This window comes from Nyctereutes procyonoides, unplaced genomic scaffold (assembly GCF_905146905.1).
Source record: "Nyctereutes procyonoides isolate TBG_1078 unplaced genomic scaffold, NYPRO_anot_genome, whole genome shotgun sequence".
Lineage (NCBI taxonomy): Eukaryota > Metazoa > Chordata > Mammalia > Carnivora > Canidae > Nyctereutes > Nyctereutes procyonoides.
Window position 1 is genome coordinate 30,076,814 of NW_026575139.1, and position 22,967 is coordinate 30,099,780.

The window sequence follows — 22,967 nt, forward strand, 5'->3', positions numbered from 1 at the left end:
GGGGGCTGAGAGTGTGGGAGGAGCCCTATCCATTCTCAGAACCTGGTCTGGCTCATTTATTATTGGTTTGGGTTCTCCGTTCATTTGCAAAGGGGAGTGGGGGAAAATACTCACTTGGAGGAGGCCCCCATTCAATCACCCTAAGTGGAATCTGATCGTTATCTTGGGATAAACATTCCAAATGGAAGGTGAGTGCTGGGAGATTAGGAAGATAAGGAAACCATATGGCCCTGTCTGGAGGCTCCCAAGACCTTATTCTTGAAAGGATTAATGAATCCAAGGTGGGGGTGGTCATCTCGGTGCTGTTTTTTTGAGAAGGGAGAAGTCCCAAAGCTCCAAACAGGGATGTGGACTGTCTGGGGGAGGAGGACTGGAACTCAGGTCCCTTTCTTGCCTTTCCTGGGTGCTCTGCCCCTCTGCGCTCTGTCCCACCCCTTTACAACACAGCCTTTCTAAACCACATTTAGAACTTTTGGGATCTGGATCCCTCACCGCCTTGTCTAGCAGAATTTCCAGAGATTCTACTTCTGTCCCCCTAGCCCCCAGCCACCCCCACCGGCCATTGGCGGATGTCAGGGTGGGTACAGAGGGGGAGAGGGTCTCTCTGGGCAGGCCTTGGGGTTGCCCTGGGCCACATGGTGGGGCAGAGAATCACCAGCTGTGGGGGAGGGCAGGTAATATGAGCCCCAGAGAAAGGGATCTGGGGCTGAGGGGAGGGGGAGGTGGAGGCTACGGGCTTTTGAGCACGTTCTCTCCTCCCCTATGTCACAAGGCACTTCATCCTTCATTCCTCTGGCACTGCCTGTCTTGCACAGCTGTTCTCAGACCCACAACTGGAGACTGTCAAAGGTATCGGATTAGGTGCAAAAGTGGGTGCTCAAAGCAGAGAGGGTGGCTTCAGGATGGTGTGATAGAGTCACCAGTGGATCAATAAGAATAATACAAAAAAATAACCAATATTTACTGAGGGCTCATTTTATGCCACTGCCTATCTCGATTACCTTGTTAAAATCACAATGGCTCTACAAGGCGGGTGTCATTCTGCCAAGAAGGAGGCTCAGAGAGGCTGAGTCACTTGCCCAAGGTTGCACAGCTATTAAGAGCTGGAGCCAGGAGTCAAACCCCGAGAGGCTGGACCTCAGGCCCCAAGTTCTTGATGCAGCCAGGGGCCCAGCACACAATTATTCCCATCAGACCCCATCAACCTTGGTCAGTGACAAGCATTTAGGAGAGAGACTCCTGCTCAGATCTTGGACAGCCCCAAGGTAACCAGCATGGGCCGTGGTGTCTGGTTGCCAAGCCAGTGAGCCTGGGTGGTCACACTTTGCTTGGGGGTGGGGTGGGGGGACCCAAGCCCACTGTTGTCCAAATAGCCCTGGCCAGGAAGAGGTCACCCCGTCACCCCCTACCCCCAGCACGGTCACATCTTAGGGAGAGGTGGGAACAACAGAGGGCAGCAGGGGTCCCACAGAGTTCCAGCCATAGGCTTCCCTGCTTCAGGCTGGCCCTGGCCGATGGCCTGGTTTTAGGGCTTTTCTGTGCTCCGAGCACAACTAAACATTTGGAGCAAAACAAGAAAGCGAACAATAGACGTTTGTGGGTTAGAGGACAGGACCGACTTCCCCCTGGGACTCAGCACTGTTCATAAACCGCCCCAGCTGCACTCTCACGCTGGGGATGTCACTGGAGCGTCCTTGAATCACAGCCTTGTCCTCACTGGGGGCCGGCCACTGGCTCCTTTTATATATCTTTGGGGGATGCAAATGCTGGTGGGGCAGCCGGCTGCTCTGGGGGAAGGCATGTTTTCCTGCCTGAATTTTGGGAAATCACACAGAAAAGAGGCATCCGAGCCTGGCATTGTGGCCCTGCCAAGTCATCCCCTGACAGACATGTTCTGATCAGAGCTGTTTGCCCCACAGGAAAAGAATCAGCTTTCTATCAAGTGGACTCTGGGCACCACCCCAGAGAGCTCAAGCTCCAGAGGACCTGGAGAGTAAGTGGAACTCACTAGTGCTGAGAGCAGTTCAGCCAGCCAGTGATGGTGGCGGCGCCCTCAGGAAGGGGCCAGCGGGGCATCGAGCTGGGTGGGGTGGGAGGCTGGCCAGTGGTGGTGGGCTTCTTTGAGCTGATCCTCCTCAGGCTGCTCAGACCATTGTCATAGTCAAGGGCAGCAGGGCAGGGTGTGTTTTGTCAAGAAAAAGCCAGTGGGTGGAAGGGCACAAACCTGAGCTGGGACCCCTTCTCGTTCAGAGCTGACCCAGTGATGCCTGCTGAGGCCCAACCAGGTTAAATCCCCGGATCGAGTGCTCCCACATCTGTCCCCAGGACCCCCAGACAACAGAGAGGGCCTGACATGGAGTGTCCCCACCCGGATGGCATCCTTGGAAAAGGCTGGAGTGTTTCTAAAGAGGCTGTTCAGACATCACATCACAGTCCCAGACGGCCGAGAGGTTCTTGCACTCACTTGGCTGCCCTCCCTGGGAAATGCTTTGGATCAGACAGCACTTCTGGGTTGTTTTTGCCTGAGGAAAGTGGTAAGAATTCAGCAAGAATCCCATGGTTGAAGGAGAAGTCAGTGGATTTACTTAGCAAAAGCATGCGTCGAGAACCGTCCAGGAGGTAAGCAGGGTGGCGCTGCAGGCCTGGAACTGCAGACGCTAGTGTGGGCAGGAAGGCCTCCAGATGAGGGCACCTTGGGAGCAGACCAAGAGGAATCCAGAGACAAATGGTTTGGCTTCTGGAGCATAAAGAAAGGGTTTTTCAGTGTCTAAGAAGTTTAAAATGCCAGTGCCAGGTCACCCCGGTGAGCTTTGATAGACCATCTCGTCCTACACAGTTCCTTCCTGAGGGCCTCGCGCTCCCTGTGTCCCTCGGTCATTTGGCAGACACCTACTGAGGGCCCCGGGCATGCGTGCTGAGGATGTGAGAGACGCACAAGAAGTCTCCTTGCCCTCAAAGCTCTTGCAGGCAAGCCAGCTGTGGTTACATGGTGTGGAAAGAGCACAGGTGGAGGGTGGGCAGAGAGTGCACAGTGGCAGTGCAGAAGCGTGGGCCTGGGGATGCAGAAACTAGAGCTGAGTCTTCCAGAATGAGCCAGAAGTTGGCCAGGCAGTCTGAGAGGAAGGACAGCTAATCCAGGCAGAGGGCACAGACTGTGCAAAGGCCGAGAGGGAAGCATGCCCCCTCCCCACTCCTAGAGACAGCTGGTACAATGGCTCTGAAGGGAGCGGGTGCCCAAGAAGAAAAGACCAGCCCCACATTCTTTGCTTTGACGCTCATGGTCTTCTGTCAGCTGGGTACAGGCGAGCTGTGAAAACTCCCTGGCACAAGGGCCTCAGCTGAGTTCGGTTCCGTCCCTTTTGGCACATTGATTAAAGGCCTTATCCCAGGCTTTGGTGCTGGAGTGACCCCCACAGAGAATGTGTCTATGGGACACTCTTTCCTTTCAAACCTAATGCTTTCCTGAAAATTCGCTGGTCTCATGTGTAAGAGGCAAAGAGTGCACTTGAAAGCTATAAGGCAGGGTTCCCTTCCCGGGGGCTGAACAATATTATCACTGTATTTTCTTGATTTCTTGTCTTGTCTTGATTTCTTGATTTCCCAACTCACAACATTGCCCTCACCCCTGCCCTGAAAACTGTCATTAAGTCAATACAGCTGTAGAACTGAAGGAATGTGGTAAAGTCCCCAATCACATCTCACCTTTAGATACAATCTTCGACCATGTTAGGTCCAGAATATCATATACGCTCTCTAACGTATTCTTCTCCTTCACAATCGAACGCACAGGCGACTGGCTTAAATCCAGGGAGCATCTGACTGAGGCCATGTATTCTCCAACTTTCGGCGGACCTAATGATTTCCATCTTTGTCTCAATCACGTTAAGTTTATGAGGCCTGCCCTTCTTATCACCAGCATCAGCACTTTATTTTCCCATTTTCCACTCATTCTTATAAAATAACAAGGTCCAAATGCAATAACATATGCAAATACTTGCACAAACACTGCTGAACAGTCAAAAGGTGATGCTGCTGAAACCAAACACTTGGCCACCAGGCAGCATTCCCATGCGATGGCTTGAAATGTGAGTTCATCTGCCAACCCTGGAGAGCTTCAAATCAGTGGATGGCTGGTGCAAGGAAGGGGTCGCACGCAGTGGTGGTGGTGCTGTAGGTCAAGGCGGGATATATGGTAAAGGAGGGTGGGCCAAAGTGAAAGGTACAAGCTAGAGGTCATCTACAGTGATCCCACCCTCTGAAGCTCACTGGGATATAAATCCTGCCACAACCTCCCCAGACACAGGGGCACTGCCATGCAATGGCACTGTTGCTGATGGCTTTTCTCCAAGCAGGCTGTATTGTATCACAGAAATGCTCCAGTATCCCTTCTAACATCTCCGAGTCTGCAGGGGTGTGTGTGAGGGAAGAGGGGTTGTAGGGACCACCACCTTATTTTTGTATTCTGCACACTCATCACAGAGAGAAGTCAGTTCTAGGGAACACTTTCCCAAACAACTCAGCTGCAGGTTGATCTGCAGGCAGGGGGCCTGGGGGGCCGTTATCATCTCCAGAGATAGGGGGCTCACTGGCCAACAGAGTGGTGAAAGGACACTTAATGCTGCTTGAAGAAATTCCTAAGAAGACCAAAGAGTGCCTGGAAACAGACAGCCAGGATTTCTCTGCCACTCAGCAACCCTGGCAGCCAATCGTGACTGGGTCTCTAAGCTTGTAGCTAGTGTGTATCTGAGGGATATACTGAGCAGAGGCTCTTCATCTCTCCACAGGGCTGTGTGAATACCAAGAACCTTTCCTCAAAGCTTTAGGCTCTTGGCTCAGAATCCTCTACGTGGGACGGATTTGTGAGGAAGCTGTAGGTGAAACCTGGTCTTTATTCCACGCCTAAATAGCACATCAGAAGAGAAAGAATCCAACTGTGGACATGGGAGACCTGGTCTCCAGGCCCACCTCAGCCCTGTCTTTCTGAGTGGTTGTGGACAGGCTTCCTCATTTGCAAAATAAGAAGGTTGGTCTGTATGAGCTCTCAGCTCCAATGCTTACAGCATTGGTGAGTTGAGACAACATGTGACATGTGCGTCAAAATGTGACTTAAAAAAAAATACATCTCTGAAAATATTTATGGTCTTCACGACTAAAAATGTGACCAAGGCAATGTAAGTCAACCTTCAGATTCATAACAAATCATGAGGGAGGATTTAGGGGCTCTCAGTCCGGCCTAGAACAACCACAACAAAACTACCAAATCCTTTACTTCTGAATCAAATCCTCCCAAGCCAGTTCTTCCTCTTTCACCTGCCCTGGGTGGGAGGGTCACAATTTCCCTTCAAGATTCTAAGAGGTATGGGGGCTTTGGTCACAAGTGAAAGTAAAAAAAAAAAAAGAAAAGAAAAGAAAGAAAGAAAGAAAGAAAAAAATTCCTTTTGATGAAACTGAAGACCAAACACACTTTCCCCGAGTTGCTAAGGCCCACATTCCGTGTTTTGCTTGGTTTCCAAGACCTAGTCTGAGAGGCAGTGTTCCCCTACTCTTAAAGGAGAAAATGGGACCGAGAGGAGGGGCTTTGTGATGTGTCCGTCGCACACCTGCGCAGGGAAGGAAAGCTACGCGCTAGTCCGCAGGGGACGGCAGCAGGGCCAGGGGAGGGAGGGCGCGGCGGCGGGGCCGCTCTCCAGCGAGCTGAAAGCCTACTTTTGTTCGACTCTCATCCCAGTCCTCACCCACCTACCCTCCACAGGGAGGGGCCGAGCCCGCGAAGGTGTGATTTCCCTGAGGGCGCGTTCCTACAAGCCGGCAGCGAGAGGCCCGCAAAGCCCGGGGTGATGTCCTTTGGGCAGCGCCCCTTGGGGCCGCGAGCTTGCGGGGAGGAAGGGTTCCACCGCCCCCACCCCCTCCCCCTCCCCCCGTTAGGGTAGGGATGCGCCGCAGTGCCCATGCCACACTCTTCCAAGGGACCGAGTGACCCGCACTTTGTCAGTGCACAGTTTCGGACTGAACCCAAGCGCTGACTCCCCGGGTTCGCGCCCCGCTGGCGGCCTCTGCACCCCCTTCCAGGCGGGCTTTGGAAACGCTTCTGTCCACTCCCCATTTTCAGACTCTTACTGTGGGGACGAGCCCCCCGCCCCCGCCCCCCTAGACGCGCAGTCCCGGTGACCGAAACGGCTGAGTCAACTCGCCGAAACACGAGCGTCCCCAGCGGGCCGGCGCCCCCAGCCCCCCTCGGCCCTCGCTCGGCCCCACAATGCGCCCTTGTGCCGCGCCTGCAGCCAGGCCCGGGGAACTGGCGCAGGGATGGGGGGGAACAGTCGTCAGATATTTAAAACAGAGCCGGGGGAACAAAGCAGGCCTTTGTGCAGCGGGAGCGGGGAGCGGGGAGCGGGGAGCGGGGAGCGGGGAGCGGGGAGCGGGAGCGCGAGCGGGGAGCGGGAGCGGGGAGCGGCGGCGCGCGGGCTGCTGGGCGCATGCGCGCGGCGGGCCGGGCCGCGCTCGGGTTCCCGAGAGGGTTCCTCCCGGGTCCGCCGCGCCCGCCTTAACCCCTTGCCTGCCGCTCCCCGGGGCGGGCGGACCGACAAGGTGCCTTTCATCTGCCGGCCGCTACATGTTTAATTGAGAAAAAGAAGTAGTCGTTTTCCATGTTTCTATAGGAAGCACAGATCATTAAAAGAAAATGATACACCAATCGGGAACCCAGATTTTAAAGGAGCGGGGATTTAATGGGACACTTGGGCCGCGTGAACGTGGAGGCATTTCGAAAAGACGCCGCCTTCGGACGCCAGGGAACCTTTTGAAAGGACTAGCTGCTTCTGCCTCGCTGTGCAGGCTGACCGGCCGCTGCTCTTCCTGTTTACAGTCGCTTGGGAGCTGGAAGATATGTTGGTTATGGTCAAGGTTCTGACTTCTGTTTGGGGGGGGGGGTGGGCTGGACGATGTTTATTGTATTTTTTTGAATAAATAGAGGTAGAGTGTGCATGGTACAAAGATGAGATTGGGTCATGAACTAAGGAATGTCATTAACTTCATCTGTGCGCTAGAGGTTTTTTTCTAGAAAGAGAGGGAGGGAGGGAGGGAAGGAGGAAGGAAAAAAGAAAGGAAGGAAGGAAGGAAGGAAGGAAGGAAGGAAGGAAGGAAGGAAGGAAGGAAGGAAGGAAGGGAGTTGTTGAGCACATTTTGTTGGGTTGGGGGAGGTCTCTCCAGCAGCATAGACTGGGAGTGACTGGCGGATGGGACGTGCAAACTACTCCATTCTGCTTTGCACTAGCAATGATCACCTTTCCTTGGTACGTAATGAGGAGTGACAGGCAGAGGCTGCGGAGGTTAACTGCAGATTTATTATGCTTGACTTATCCAGATGAATGGGAAGGGCGGTCTCAAACCACCAGGTGATTCTATAGCCTTGCAAACAAAGCTCCTAGGCCCAAGTCCAGCAAGGTTAGATGGACAGCCCCCAACAGAGCAAGTCAGGGGAGTGGAAGGAATCCAAGGGACACCTCATGACATGTACACTAGGACTCTGCATTAGCTTACTCTGCTCTGCCTGTGTACATACATCTGAGGAATTTATGGCTTTCTCTCTCCTTCATAGCTTCGTTACCAGGTGGTCACGAGAAAGCAAAGAGATATCTCTGTGAGGTCATCTTGGCAAGAAGCTCCCTTACCGTCCTTGACTTCCAGGTCTCCAGGGCAACCGCTGCTGGGATGTCATAGGCACCAGATCCTGTCCCTTAGAGTCCACATCGCAGGAAGGACAGATAAGCAATTTCTTGGCAACTGTCAGGTAGCAGATTCATTCTCCAGTGAGAATGATGTATGTGGTTTTTTTCCACTCTCTTTCATATTCTGGCCCAGAATTCTTCTGGGCCTAGGATATAGTCTAAGAATGTACCTTGGGATCTGAGTTAAGAGAATCGTGTGAGGAGAGACTTGGAGAAAGAAGTACCTTGTTCTAGACGCAGGGATAAAGTAGTTTTTCCTTCTGGCCTCCCAAGCCCATAGCTCATTTCCTCTCCCTCTCCAAGCTCAATAAAGGAAGTGGTGGGGGACAGTCTCCAAAGCCCCCAGCCTTTCCCTCCTGATGTTTGTGTGCTGTTTCCCACCTCTTGAATCTGGGATAGCCATAGTGACTTGCTGGACCAACAGAATACAGTGGGCCACATTCTAGAACTTCCAAGCCTTGATTATAAGAAGCTTTCTGATATCTGTCTGGGTCTTTTAGTAGCTTTAATCCTGGGACACTTGCTCTAATAACTGGCTACCATCCAGTAAGAAGTCCAGGCCCCACAGAGAGGCTGGAAATAGGTTCTGTCATCAAGAACCTAGCTGAGCTCTCCTCCAAGATTCACATGACTGCCAGCCTTGTGAATGAGTGATACCCACGTGGCTGTGCAGCTCAGCAGAACCTTGGGATGAGTCCAGCCCTAGCTACCTTTTGGCTGTCACTGCAAGAGGTCCTGAGTGAGAACCAGCTGGCTGAGCCCAGCCAGCACAGCTATAAGAGAGAATAGTGAGTTGTTTTAAAGGTACTACGTTTTAGGGTGTTCTGTTATGTAGCAATAGGTAACTGAACAGGAATGAAATGCTGTGTGGAGAGTGAAAAGAGAGGAACTCCTGACAGCGTGGTCACTTTGAGGGGTTCTGTTTCTCTTTTTGTCCCCCTAGGTACCCTAACAGCACCTGTTCTTTCTGAGCCGTGCCTTTCTGAGCTGGCACACAACACACCAACCTTGTACTGCTTCTGATTGTCGCACATGTACTCAGCTCTCCCATGTGATGGTGGACACCCTGAGGGTAGGGCCTGTCTTATTTGATTCCTACCCTCCCTGGTACTGACAGATTCGCCAAGCTGCACTAGGGGACACACACGGAGAGTTAACTGCTGGAACAGTATCTCCAGGTGCATAAATGGCTTGGCCTCTGATCTTTGACATTTAATACCTGGTATCTCAAGTCCCTGCTGCCTGGGCCCACCTAGGTGCCAGCCATACCATGGGGGAGTCTGAACCCCCCCCCCCAGTACTCTGGCCACTTAAGGGAAGGAGATCAGGGCCAAGGGGACAGTTGCAAATCTCCTGATTGGATTTGTCCCTCTGGAGGCTTTAGAACCAGTGAGAGGACACACCCGACAGCTCTGGGAGCCAGAGGAGGTTTGTAACTGTGACCCCAGGACTCATTAGTGGAGCTCCCAGGAACAGTTGAGAACCCGTTGTATGAAGGACGCTTCCACATGTTCAAGGCCTCCCCCAACTGTCCATTGTAGGACATGAGTGTTTAAGCCACGCCAGGGTTGATGGTGTGAAGAACCTGGCACCTGCTCAGGGGCCCTGCTGAGCCCAGTGCACTCTCAGAGTTTGTGAGAGAGGAAGGGGAAAGGCAGAGCAAGGGCAGCTCTGGAGAAATTCCTTCATCCTTTCAATAAACATTCAGCTGTGCTGTAAGCCCCACTTGGCTCCAGACACTGGGCATGCAGTAGGAGGCAGTCCCTGCTTCTGGGTGAAACATCTGGGGGAATTGTATCTCAGGAATTGTATCAATGTCACCTGTGTCAGCAGAGCTTGGCTGGCACTGAGGATCAGGGGAGCTGTGTCTTCCCCCTTCATTATAGCTTAGAATCCTGACTTCATTTAAAGACCCGGAAATCCCTGTCCTGTGAGGTGGTAATAGGTGTGGGCACTAATGCCATATGATCTGAGTTCAAGTCCTGACTTCACCAGGACTTATTGGCTATATAATCTTGGCCAAGTTGCTTAACCTCTCTGAACCCCATCTCATCTCAGCAATGTATGGAGAGTTGATGAGACCCTGCTGGCAAAGCAAGCACTTAGCTCCATTCCCATAGCTTGTTTTCTAACCTCCAGGAAGACTGGGCAGATGGGTAAATATCACAGGATATCATGCTGGGAAAGCATTTCTGAGACAGGGTAGCTGCCCCTGCCCACAGGTATGAGTTGCCTTTGCGACACGTCCCTGCGCTGTAAAGAAATCAGTGAGGGACCATGGCCCATCTGCACCCACCAAGCATTTGCTCAAACCGCAATCCTCCTCTCAAGCAGCACACCCATGTTATGCCACCATTCAGACAACACTGTCAGCTAATCATTCTGAGTATGGAGTATGTTCTCTGGTGAGAAGCTGGGCCCTCCATTTCCTCTCGTTTTTCTGAAAAATGCCCACTTTACCTCATCTTTCGGGGCCTCCTTCCTGACCAACAGGCTCAAAGTAAGTGAAGCTAGAGCCCGGTGTCTGGGAAAGATTCCAAACCCCTGGTGTTTCCAACACAGAGAGGATATACTTACTGTAATCTTTACTCTCCTTAAAGTAGTTTAACAGAAATAAGGCATTTGATCCTTCCTTAGTACATCTCAATAGTTCAATTTGCACTGTCATCTGAACTCAGGACATAGAAAAATAAAACATAAAGCCTTCCTGGGCCTACTGGTTTATCCATCATATTCTATTACCTTCTAAGAAGTCTGTCCAATTAGCATATCTGATTGCTTGAGGAACACCTGGCTGGACTATTTTGGTGGTAGCAAGGGATGGATTGGCTTATTTTTCTCCCCAGATGTAATTCTTTGGGCTCTCCACCCAGGGTCACCACTAGCTCACATGGCATGTACGTGCAAGTGAGAAAAAGAAGCCCCTTCCTTTGTGTGGATACAGCCATGCCAGGGGGCACAGCGTGGCAAGCAGAGGGAGGGCAATGAACAGCCTACATGGCTACATATGGTAGCCCTGCCTCTACGCATACCAGCAGGGTCACTAGCTCTACTTTCTCTTCTTGGAGCTGTTTGCTAGAGGGGGACTGGGAAGGGGGTCCTCACTGCTGTGTGTTAGAGACAGATTTCCCAAGACCCAAGAGCAATACCTTAATGCAGGCAAGTTTTGAGGTCTGAGAGACTTTCAGGGCACTTTTTCAGGGATAGAGAGCCCAGTCTTTGAAGTTAAGATAGTTCTGGGGGCTGGGACAGCTGGTCAGTCTGCCCACAATCCTGCTGGGAAACCTGACAGCAAATGGCCTTGGATTTGCTCATTTGGATGCTTTATGGTAATTTCCAAGAACTCTTTCCCCTCTTCTGAGAAAGAGCGGGTAGATTCATGGCGCTAGTCACCCCTTGTCTGTGGTTAGGACATCTGGGCATAGGAGTCTAACCCATCTCTGCTTTCATATCTAAATCCAATCACCTGTCAAGAGGCTGGCCTTTCCTGCTTTAATGAGTCCATTTGTGGAGTTCTCCACGGTGTGATCTGTGTGGGGGGAGGGGGTGAGTCCGGAAGACTCCCTGTGGGATCTCAGGGGTATCATCTTTCCTACTTGTGACCCAGCAAACTCACCTCTAAAATGGAAGGACCCGCAAGCAACACTTCCATATCATGAATAGACTGAGGACTCATGACTTTAAGTTTAGTTAGATTTTTTGGTGTATGGGTACATTAACAGACCCAGCACCAAATCCCATTAGTAACCAAGGGTTCTCAGGGAATGTGGAGATATTTGTTCATTTCCTAGTTTATTCATTCGACAAACATTTACAGCATACTACCATGTGCTGGCTCTGTACTAGGCTCTGGGTGATGATGTAAATGAGAAAAATAATTCTCTTGTTTTCTGTTTCAATCCCATTTCCTTGGGAAGGCTCCTCCCAAGAAGGAGGACCCCTCCCTGACTATACCCTCCCTCGGCTCGGGACCCCTGTGTATATTCCCTTTTGGTAAACAGCAGTGTACTTTAGTTATTCCATCCATTTCTATTTTCACCACTAGATAGCTTCAGGAGCAAAAGGACCCTGTCTGCATTCATCAAAATGCATCTGCACTAAATTCTGGTGCCATGTGGCCCCCCAAAATATGGGTTGACTGAATCCATTTGTTCCCCACCTTGTATACTAGATCAGAATGGCTCTTCCTCCTGTGATACTACTGTGTTTAGGAAATCTGGCTCCTGTGGAGGATTGGATCCCAAGCAAGGATTCATTTGTTCCTAGAGGGTCAGCGCCAGATGATTGTCAAGGCCCCTCGAGCTTAAAGCCAGCAATTCTAGGACAGATGGGGCTCTAGAAGCCTGGACAGTAAATGGATAATAGAGCATGAAGATGGGCCACGTTAAAGGCATGCTTGTGGAAACATTGCAGATGCCCAGGCTCCAGACCTAATAATCCCTTCTTTACGAAAGAAATAAATATGTGAACTGGGAATGTGGCTCTGAAGAGGAGCCTCCTGAAGGTCTGAGGCTGACCACCCTCCACTTCTAGCACATGTGCTCCAGTTAGGGGAGACTGACCTTCAGTGGGTCTGCCAGAGGCAAGAGGAGAGAGGGGAGTGGAGTTATGGCTGTTGGCCTGTCTCCTACACCTGAGAGTGCTGTGTCTGGTTACAATCATTGTCACTGTGCACAGAACCGAGGTCACCATTGGAAGGAGATTAGCTGGGCCCTGGTTGCTGACAGCACTGTTTTAGTCTTGCCTGACCATTAAATCCTGGCTTTGTTGTTTTGTTGTCAGTAGCAACAGGAGGCAAGGCAGTTTTCTCCATGTTGGGAGCTTATTTTTCTCTTCTTTTGGATGGGCTACAACCAGCCCAGGGTCCTTGCATGAAGTCTGGGTGCCCTGGGCTCCCCATCAAGACCCTAAAATCCACACCCTTTTGGCCAGGGAAGGCAAGGTCAGGTTATTCCACCCAGGCACACTGGGAGTGGCAAGAAAAAGGGGGACCTGTGAGTGAGGAGTTAACAGCTTTTCTTTCTTTCTTTTAAAATTTGTATTTTATTTATTTATTCATGACAGACACAGAGACATAGGCAGAGGGAGAAGCAGACTCCCTGTGAGGAGCCCGATGTGGAACTCGATCCCAGGACCCAGGACCACGACCTGAGCCAAAGGCAGACGCTCAACCACTGAGCCACTCAGGTGCCCCGAGTTACCAGCTTTTCTAAGATTGGGCTCAGTTGCCCCACTTTAGTTTTAATGGCTACAAAATATCCCTGGTGGCTGCCTTGGGTATGCTTAAAGGGTGAGGATTAGAAGAAGAAAAAGGAGAGGAAAAAAGGAGAGAAAACAGAAAGGGGATTTAAGAGTAGAAGAGAAAGAGATGGGGAGGGAGTGAGAAGAGGAGAAAGGTGTCTGTGGAGAAGTGTGGTAACCCCATTGGCAGCCTCTGGCATCACTTCGGATTTGAAGCCAAAGTGGGTTGACCCCACAGGCCTGGATGAAAAAAAATAGGGATTCTTTCTGAAAGGGGCTTTTGCTTCCCATTGGGAAGGAGCTGCCATCCTGGATGAGTGGATAGATGGATGGATGGATGGATGGATGGACGGGTGAATAGGACAAAGACCAGTGGGATAGGATTTGCCAGGGATTGAGTGAGTGAAAGGGGAAGAAATAAAGTGAAAAGTGAGAGAATCCAGTGATGGGGTGAATCATTTTAGAGACTATCAACTATGATGTTGGTGCCAAGTGGTGGTTGTGGGAAAGGCGGCGGGGGAGGGGCTTCTATCTGCCCTATCTCTGTCTTAGATAAACATATGACCTAACAGAAATTTAGTACTTACTATACAAATAGCCTGAAGAAAAATCCCCTGTATCACCCAGTTCTCCATCTCTAGGTCCCTCTTTACGGGAACTCCAGAGCCAACACTGGTCAACTGCAAGGCATCATGTTGACTTTAACTAAATCCCTTCCAAGACCAAGTGAATTTGGCTTGCATGGACGGGCAAGGGCCTGAAACATAATTAGAGGAAGCAGGGAAAACACACTTCAGATTAGTTTGAGGATAGGAAGAGTTAAAGAGCCTCAAAACTGTCAGTCACTCCTCCTCAGGCATTTAGAGTATTAATTACTCCGACAATAGCAAATCATTGAGTACATGGTCTCTTTTCTCCCTTCAGTAAAAAATGTTAAGTATGGACCTATTCCCAGGGAAGGCCCAGTGGGAATTAGGGTCAGGGTCAAGGGTTAGGGGTCAAAGGGTTATACTTTCCAAGCCTTGGACCAGTAGTGTGGGTAGCTGGCACAGGGGTGAGCAAAACGTCTTTCATGGAGGTTCCTTATCAGAAACCAGACTACACAGAGGGATGCCATGAGTCAGGTTATAACAGCTAGTGGTAGGACGAGGTCACAAGGGGCATTATGTAGAGGCTGCAGGGTAAGGGTGCCATTCTTTGGGCCCTGCTACTATAGGAGCCTGCTGACTCACTTGGAAATCCCAGAGCTCCTAGGTAGACCCAGTCCAACAACCTGCCTGGGTGCATTCTCAGGTAAGTCTGGGTTGCATTTAATGTCAACAAAATAATAGGAAAATACTGGCCTTTTCTGCAAAGAAAATGCACGATCATGTTCAGGCCTCTGTAAGAGTTGAAGAGTGAGGAGGTCTGGTTCCCAGAGAGGTGTAAACCTTCCCCAAAATCTTGGAAGGGGCCCTAGAGAGATTGGGAAAGAGAGGGGTTAATTCGGACATAGTGGCTCCAGAGGTGTTGGCACTGAGTTCCAATATGGGCAGAGGAAAGGTACATTATATTTAGAGCAAGGGTCAAGTGAAACTCTAGGAAAAACATCAACCATGTAGAGTGAATAGGCTGTCATGTTAGAAGTCTCTAAGGGGCCTTAAGTGTTCCTTTGATCAAGGGGAAGACACAAAAGGTGCACTATGCAGAAATAACTTCCCCAGGAAGGCAAGTAGGTTTAATGGGTTTTCATAGAAGGGTGGAAGACCATCTTTCCCCTCTCAGGACAGGGAGATGGGGACGCTGGACCCAAAGGTTATGTGTTCACTTTTATGGTTTTCAGTGTGGCCTAATGTCTATCAGGATAGACAGCCACTAACTCTTTGGTTCTTGTTGCTTGTGGATTTTTTCCACTCTTCCTTCGGCTTCCATTTCTAAATCTCCTGTAGCCTGAGGGAGGCTATAGTACACAGCCCTGTCTAACTTTCTTGACCTCAGGAATACCTTTATATAAAACTAACCTTTTAAAACTCATGACTTTTCCTTCTTTATTATTTAATTATAATTTAAATTATTTTCGATTTTTAAAAACATTTTTCTTTATTCATGCTATTTGTCTTTCTAGTTACAAAATAAAAGTGCCTTCTCTAGGGTGTATGTCTCAGGAGGGAAAATTTTTTTCCTTGTGTATTGAGCCCTACTGGCCAGGGCCAAATGCTCAGTAGCTTGTATGAACTTCACCTTGATCTCAAAATGATGCTCATCCTCATTAAGTGGTCTACATTTGGTCTGCTACTTTCTTAGCCCTCAGCCGGTTGTATCTGTTGCTAAGATCTGGAGGGAGGCATGTGGATTACCCTATGAGGCACAGCAGCTAAACCAGGAATTCCAGTGTGGGAATAGGAGACAATAAAGAAAAGGTAGGTTTGGGGAGGGGGCACTAATTATCTTAGGGCTGCTGCTGTGGGGTAGTCTGCTGAAATTGAGTTTCTGATTTATAAGGCCCTACATAGTCAAGGCCATGGGCAAACTAAGGAGATGTCAGAATGCGGTCTGCCTAAAGTCATACAATTAGTGGGCAGTATGTTGTTCAGTTAGGGACAACATCAATAATTCTATAGTATCAGGGTCTTTGTGGGAAAAAGGGAAGAATTTAACAAAAGGATTATTTAGCAAGGTTTGATCAGGCTCAAGGGAACTAACAAAAGTGGTGTGATACTGAAGGTTTAATAACATTGAGAAGACGTTACCATTCCCTAAAACTGAAGAGTCAAAAGAAAAAAATAGTCACTAGAACCTAGAAAGAGTACCTGACAAAACCTATAACCTATGATCTCTGGTGGAATAACAAAACCAATCCACAGTCACAGTGATTTGGCAGGTAAGGAATTAGGGGAATAAATAATCTTCCTGTCTTCCAGTTTCCCACTTGTACCTCTCTTTGGCTGAGCACAACTAGAAACCAGAGCCCTATTGATGCAGTATAGAAGGTTAATCCTCTAAGGTACGGGGCAGGGTGAAGGGTGGAGAGTAGATCTGGAGAAACAAATGGAAACTATCTAGGCACCTGGGAACACAAGTGAGATTTGTTTTAATAGCCTCCACCTTTTCTTCCTTTCTCCATTATCCTACTTGTTCCTGCATGGCTTGTAGATGCTAGAATCTTGCTGCTGCCTCCATATACCCTGGGATCCCCAGCTAAGTCATTAGTGTCTGACTTTTGGGCATGACTTTTCTCACCACTATTTCTTTATCAAAATCAGGCCTTAAGATTTCTGCTTCTGACCATGACAGAGCAACAGGATCCCGATTTACTTTCCTACCATACACAACTAGTAAACTAAACAAAAGGGATACATTGATGGCTTTAGATACTGCATAACAGGCAGTACAAGACTGTGATCTCTGAGATAAAGGAAATAAATGAGATGGGTCCAGTGATTGCCTCAGTTTCTGATTAGAGACATATTCTGGTATAGAGCAGGAAAAGGAATACCAAACTGTCTGGTGGTCTTGCTGAGTTAAAAGACAGAACCTGAAGATCAATGAAACTTTGGATGGAAGGTGTGGGGCAGAGTTCTAGAAAAGTGGGGTGTATGTGGAAGAAAACTCCAGAAATCTGCATAAAGTTCTCTTGAGTATTTGCTTAATACTAAGATGTACACAGAGTGAAGCTCCATAAGACTGGGCAAAAAATTATCAGAAGCTATCAGCTGAATAAGAGTTCACATGGGACTGATAAATGTTCAAATATCAACCAGTTGGATCACTCAGGGCATGTAGTAGAGACCCTGTAAGGGTAATGCTAACTAGTATTTTCAAGCAATTTTCTCTAAGGACAATTTAGACCAACTCTAAAAAACTTAAAACATGCCTCTAAAGGATTGATCTTATCCATAAATAGCCTAACTGCCATCCAGATAAAAAGTTCGACATTCTTTATTTTATTTTTTTTAAGATTTTATTTATTCATGAGATGCACAGAAAGAGAGAAGCACAGGGAAACAGGCAGAGGGAGAAGCAGGCTCCATGCAGGGAGCCCGATGTGGGACTCGATCCTGGGTCCCCAGGATCACGACCTGAGCGGAAGGCAGATGCTCAACCACTGAGCCACCCAGGCGCCCTCAACATTCTTTAAAGAGAGCTAACAAAACAAGACAATAATGTAACATAAAATATCTGACATCCAATGAAAAATCAATAGAATTATCAGGCAGCAGGAAAATGTGACCCATGACTAAGGAATAAAAAAATACCAGTCAATAAAAATAGACTTTAAAATGTAAGAACTGGTAGAATGAGCAGACAGGCACATGAAAACAGCTATAATAAATATATAAAATATGCTTAAGGATTTCAAGAAAATCATGAATAGAATGAGGAATGAATGAGATATGTATACTTAAAAAAGAACCAAATGGAACTTCTGGCAATGAAAAAAAAATACAATATCTGAAATGAAAAGTCAGTGGATGGAATTTAAGACAAACTGGACACTACAGAAGAAAAATAAATGAAATTAAAAACATAGCCATAGAAACTCTCCAGAATGAAGTGCAGAAAGGAAAAATACAAATGTCCAAAAATCTTTCAAATTTGATAAAAACTATAAGCACTTACAGACCCAAGAATCACAATGAAGCCCAGCAGGATGAACAAACAAAGCCAACAAAGAAAGTCAAATTGCTAAAAATTACTGAGAAAGAGAAAATCTTTATTTTTATTATTATTTTTAAAAGAAAATCTTTAAAGCAGCCTGATGTCACAAAGAGAATGGCAAACTTCTGATCCAAACTATGCAAGCCAGAAGACAATGGAATGACATCTTTAATGTGCTGAAAGAAAAACTGATCAACCTGGAATTCTGCATCCAGCAAAAATACCCTTTAAAAATGAAGGCATAATACTTTTAGAGATACATGAAATCTTAGACAAATGTTAAAGGAAGTTCTTTAGGCAGACAGAAAAATAATACTTGGATCTACATAAAAGAATGAAGAATGCCTGAAATGGTAAAGAAGAGGGTAAATATAAAACTTATTTTCCATTTAAAAAAATTTCTTTGAAATATTAGAGCAAAAGTGATAAAAAAGTACTATGGAGTTGATAATGTAGAGACAAAATGTCTAACAACAATAGCACATAGGATATGAGAGTATAGTTAATAACTCAATATAGATAAAATGAAGTCATAAAGAAGACCCCTCCATCCAAAAGAAGACAGTGAGAGATGAAAAAGAGAAGAGCAAATGGAACAAATAGAAAACAAATAGTAAGATGCTATACCTAAGCCAAACAGATTGTAAGTACATTGTATGTACTTGTAATTAAATGCAAATGACCAAATTAAAAAGCAGAGATCATTAAAATGGATAAAAAACATATTAAATGAAACCCACTTTTAATGTGAAAACATAAATTAGTTTAAAAGAAAAAGAACGATAAAAGATGCACCATCCAACCTTTATCATAATAAAGCTAGACTATATTAATAGAAAAAGACTTGAGGACAAAGAATACTATCAGGGATATAGATGGATAATTTCATAATGATAAAAAGAAAAGTTTTTTAAGAAGGTGAAGAAGGGGGATCCCTGGGTGGCGCAGCGGTTTAGCGCCTGCCTTTGGCCCAGGGCGCGATCCTGGAGAGCCGGGATCGAATCCCACGTCAGGCTCCTGGTGCATGGAGCCTGCCTCTCTGCCTCTCTCTCTCTCTCTCTGTGACTATCATAAATTAAAAAAAATAAAATAAAAAATTTAAAAAAATAAGATTTAAAAAAAAAAAAAAAGAAGGTGAAGAAGGTGTAGTAATCCTAAATGTGTGTTCACCCACAAACAGAGCTTCACAATACATGAAACAAAAACTGACCAAATTGAAAGGAGAAATAAACAAGTCCACAATACTTTGATATTTCATCATTTCTCTTTCAGGAGCTGATGGAACAAATAGGCACAATAATTAGAAGACTTGAACACTTGTTCACCATCCTAAGTGGACATTTTTAGCACACTCCATGCCACTCAACAGCAGAATACATATTTCTTTTTAAGTCCCATGGAATATTCATCAAGATAGGCTACAATTTGGGACACATGCACACACACACACACACACACACACCTCATAATTTTTAAAGTGTAAAATTTTATTGCAAAATAATTAAATTAGAATAAAAGCCAGGAAGATGTTTGGAAAATGCCCACACATTTAGAAGTAAAATATCACATTTTAAATAGCCCATGGGTCAAAGAAAACAATGCAAAGATAATTTAAAATGATTTTAAATTGAATAAAAACAAAAGCATAATGCATCAAAATTTATGGGATTAAGCTAAAGCAGAGTTTAAATGAAGTTTTAAAAAAATCTTATTAAAAATATTTACTGAAGTATAAATTCCATATTATAAAACTGTTTTAGGTGTACAATTCAATGATTTTAAGTTAATTCACAGAGTCATGCAACCATTACCATAATTTGTATTATCTTCTGGTCCCTCAAGAAACTACTGTTAAATTCCAATTGCAATAAAGTAACAGTTGTTAGCTTTTCTGTATACCCATGTACCTAACCTAACATTTTAAAATTGAGATACAATTCAGATAACATAAAATTCATCATTTTAAAGTGTGCAGTTTGGTGCTTTTCACTACATTCACTATGTAATAAAGTAATAATCACTACTATCTAATTTCAGAATATTCCTATCATCCCCAAAAGAAATCGCATACCTATTACCAGTCAGTTCTAACTCCTTTGTCCCTTATCCCCTGGAAATCATTAATCAACATTCTGTTTCTATGGATTTGCCTATTCTGGACATTTCATATAAGAGAATTTTACATTATGTAGGCTTTTGTGTCTGATTCCTTTCACTTATCTTTTGGATGGAATTTTAAAGCTTTAAATGCTTATTTTAGAAAAGAAGAAAGACCCATTTTTGACATTGTTATCAAGACAATTCAATAGGAATAGAATAGTCCTTTCAACTTATGGTCCTGAGACAAATATTTGTATGCAAATATTTGTATGCAAAAAAAAAAGTTGGATCCCTACCTCACACCATATACAAAACTAAAAAATGTATCAAAGAGCTAAACATAAAATTCTCAGAAGAAAGAATAACAAATCTTTGCGACATTGGATTAGGCAATGGTTTCTTGGCTATGATATGAAAAATATGGCAACAAAGAAAAAGTAAACTAGGCTTCATAAAAATGAAAAAGAATTGTGCAAAAATGCTATCAAGAAAGTGAAAAGACAACCCAGTGGAATGGGAAGAATATTTATTTATTTATTTTTAAATATTTTATTTATTAATGAGAGACACTGAGAGAGGCGGAGACATAGGCAGAAGGAGAAGCAGGCTCCCTGTGGGGAGCCTGATGTGAGACTTGATCCCAGGACCCCAGGATCACAACCTGAACCAAAGGCAGACGCTCAACCTCCAAGCCACCCAGGTGGCCCAGGAAGAATATTTACAAATCACATATATGATAAGAGATTTATATCCAGAATATGTAAAGAACTTTTACAATGGAACAATAAAAAGACAAACATTCTAAATTTTGAAAATAGGCAAAGGATTTGAATAGACATATCTCCAAAGAAGATATACAAATGGCCAATATGCACATGAAGAGATGCACAACATTTTTAGTCATAAGGAAATTGCAAATCAAAATCACAATGAGATACTACTTCACACCTACTTGTATGGCAGTAATAAAAAAGACAATTTCAAGTGTTGCAAGAATGTGAAGAAATTCACTCGATATTACTGGTGGGAAAGTAAAATGATACAGCTGATTTGGAAAACAATTTGATAGTTCCTCCAAAAGTTAAACATAGAGTTACCATATGACCCAGCAATTCCACTCTTGGTAATGTACTCAAGAGAATTAAAAATACACGTTCACCACAGTAATACATAAGTGTTCATATCAGCATTATTCACATTAGCTAAAGAGTAGAAACAATCAAAATGTGCAACCAATGAATGGAATATTGTTCAATCATAAAAAAGGAGGAGATTCTGATTCATGTTACAACATAGATGAATCTTGAAAACATTATGCTAAGTGAAAGAAGCCAGACACAAAAGATCATATATTTTATAATTCCATTTGTATGAAATGTCCAAAATATGCAAATCTGTAGAGACAGGCAGTAAATTACTGGTTGCTTGGGGCTGGGAGGAGGGAGGAACAAGGAGTGACTACTAATGGGATTTGTTTCTGGGATGATGAAAATATTCTGAATTAGATAGTAATTGATGATTGATTACATGACCTTGTGAATATACTAAAAAAAAAAAAACACTGAATTAGGCACTTTAAATGATGGGTTTTATGGCATGTGAATTAAAAAAAATAAGAATCTAGGGCCCTTGGGTGGCTCAGTCAGCAAAGAGTCTGCTCAACTCTTGGTTTCGGCTCAGGTCATGATCTCAGAGTCCTGAGACTGAGCCCCATGGCAGACTTTGCACTCAGCAGGGAGTCTGCTTGAGATTCTTTCTCTCCCCTCCTTGCCCATGCTCTTTCTTTCTCTCTCAAATAAATAAATAAATAAATAAATCTTTTTAAAAATAAATAAATCTTAAAAAAAAAGTAAGGATCCGATAGAAATGACTATATGCCTCAATATTGATAACTGATAAAGTTTTAATGAGCCACTCTTTACAGGAATACCTGATTTAACTTGGGCCAACCCTTCCTGCCAAAGGCTATGGAATTTATTTTCTCAGAAAATCTGGCTCCTAGGACTTTTGATTTTATTCTCAGCTGTGATTGCTACTGGGCTGCCTCCAAAGCCTGAAGAATCCTAAAACAGGTCATGCAGATTGAATTTGTTTTTTTAGGATCTATGCTAACTTTCCTGCTGTATGAATTCTTTAAAATCCATTGTTATCTTGTTCCCATAGCCAGGCTCAATTGGAAGGATAAAAGACGACAGTGAGGCACTTTACAGTTTACAGAAAGCATTTTCACATTCACCGCTCTTTTGATCTTAGGCATTTACATTTAAACGTGCATTATGACTGGCTACACAGTGGCTGGCCCTGAACTTTAGCTCCAATTTCTCGGACTCCAAAAATCTAGTCTTTCATAGAACAAGCCAAATGCGTTTGTGAACAGGTCATGGAGAAAAGGCCTCCCATTCAGCCCTCCAAGGATATTACACAGGCTCTTTGGCATTTAAACAACAGCTTCCGCTGAGAACCCTCGATTGGTCTGCATTATGCAGAATGACCCCCGAACTAGTCATGGGGAGCACCCAGAGATTAAATGGCTTTGTCCAGTATGCTCACCTCCTTCATCATGCTATTTATGGACTCATTTTCACTCCTGTGGGGTCACAGACTCCCCCAGCATGCTTGGGCATGTGTGTGTGAGTGTAAAGACACACACACACACACACACACAGACACACAACCTCTCTTAAGGGCTGAGAACTGAGTCACCTGGCTGCCTCCTCCCAGCAGTGATGTGATCTGGGCTGAGTCCCCACTTGTATTTCTTCCCGCCTCTTTTTTTTTATTATGGTAAAACATGCATAACATAAAATATACCATTTTAACCAATTTTAAGTGCACAGTGTCCTGTGACATTGTTCACCATCTGTCGTTTTCATCTTCCCAAACTGAAACTCCGTATCAGTTCAACATGAACTCCCCATTCTTTCTCCCCTCCCTCCCCTGCCTCTGACCCCCCAACCATTGCTCTACTTTCTGTGTCTATGAATTTGAATACTCTAGGTGCCTCATATAAGCAGAATCATACACTATTTCAGCTTTTGCAACTTGTCTTCTCTCTATCAAGGGGTCATCTGATTCCCGAGCTGGCCCAGGGGACCGATGTCTGATGGGGTGACCAGCCCAGGAGGAGTGACAGCAGAGTCCTGAGCACAGAAACAGCTCTGGTCAGAGTCATGGGGGCTCTCTCATCCCAACAACAGCTGGAAATTCTTTCTGCTCTTCTGCAGGCTGGGTGTTACAAACAGGAGACTTTGCAAACTCAAT

General features: G+C 45.8%; 1 protein-coding gene across 1 annotated transcript in view; it reads left to right on the forward strand.

The window, feature by feature from the left end:
- The first annotated feature begins 1,694 nt into the window (after positions 1-1,694).
- The window catches only part of LOC129496320 (syntaxin-8-like), a 44,621-nt gene continuing 23,348 nt past the window's right edge, over positions 1,695-22,967 (forward strand). Inside the window, exons 1-2 of the mRNA XM_055304413.1 lie at positions 1,695-1,993; positions 2,251-2,619. The gene's annotated coding sequence lies outside the window, so the exon portion shown is untranslated. The remainder of the gene's footprint in view (positions 1,994-2,250; positions 2,620-22,967) is intronic.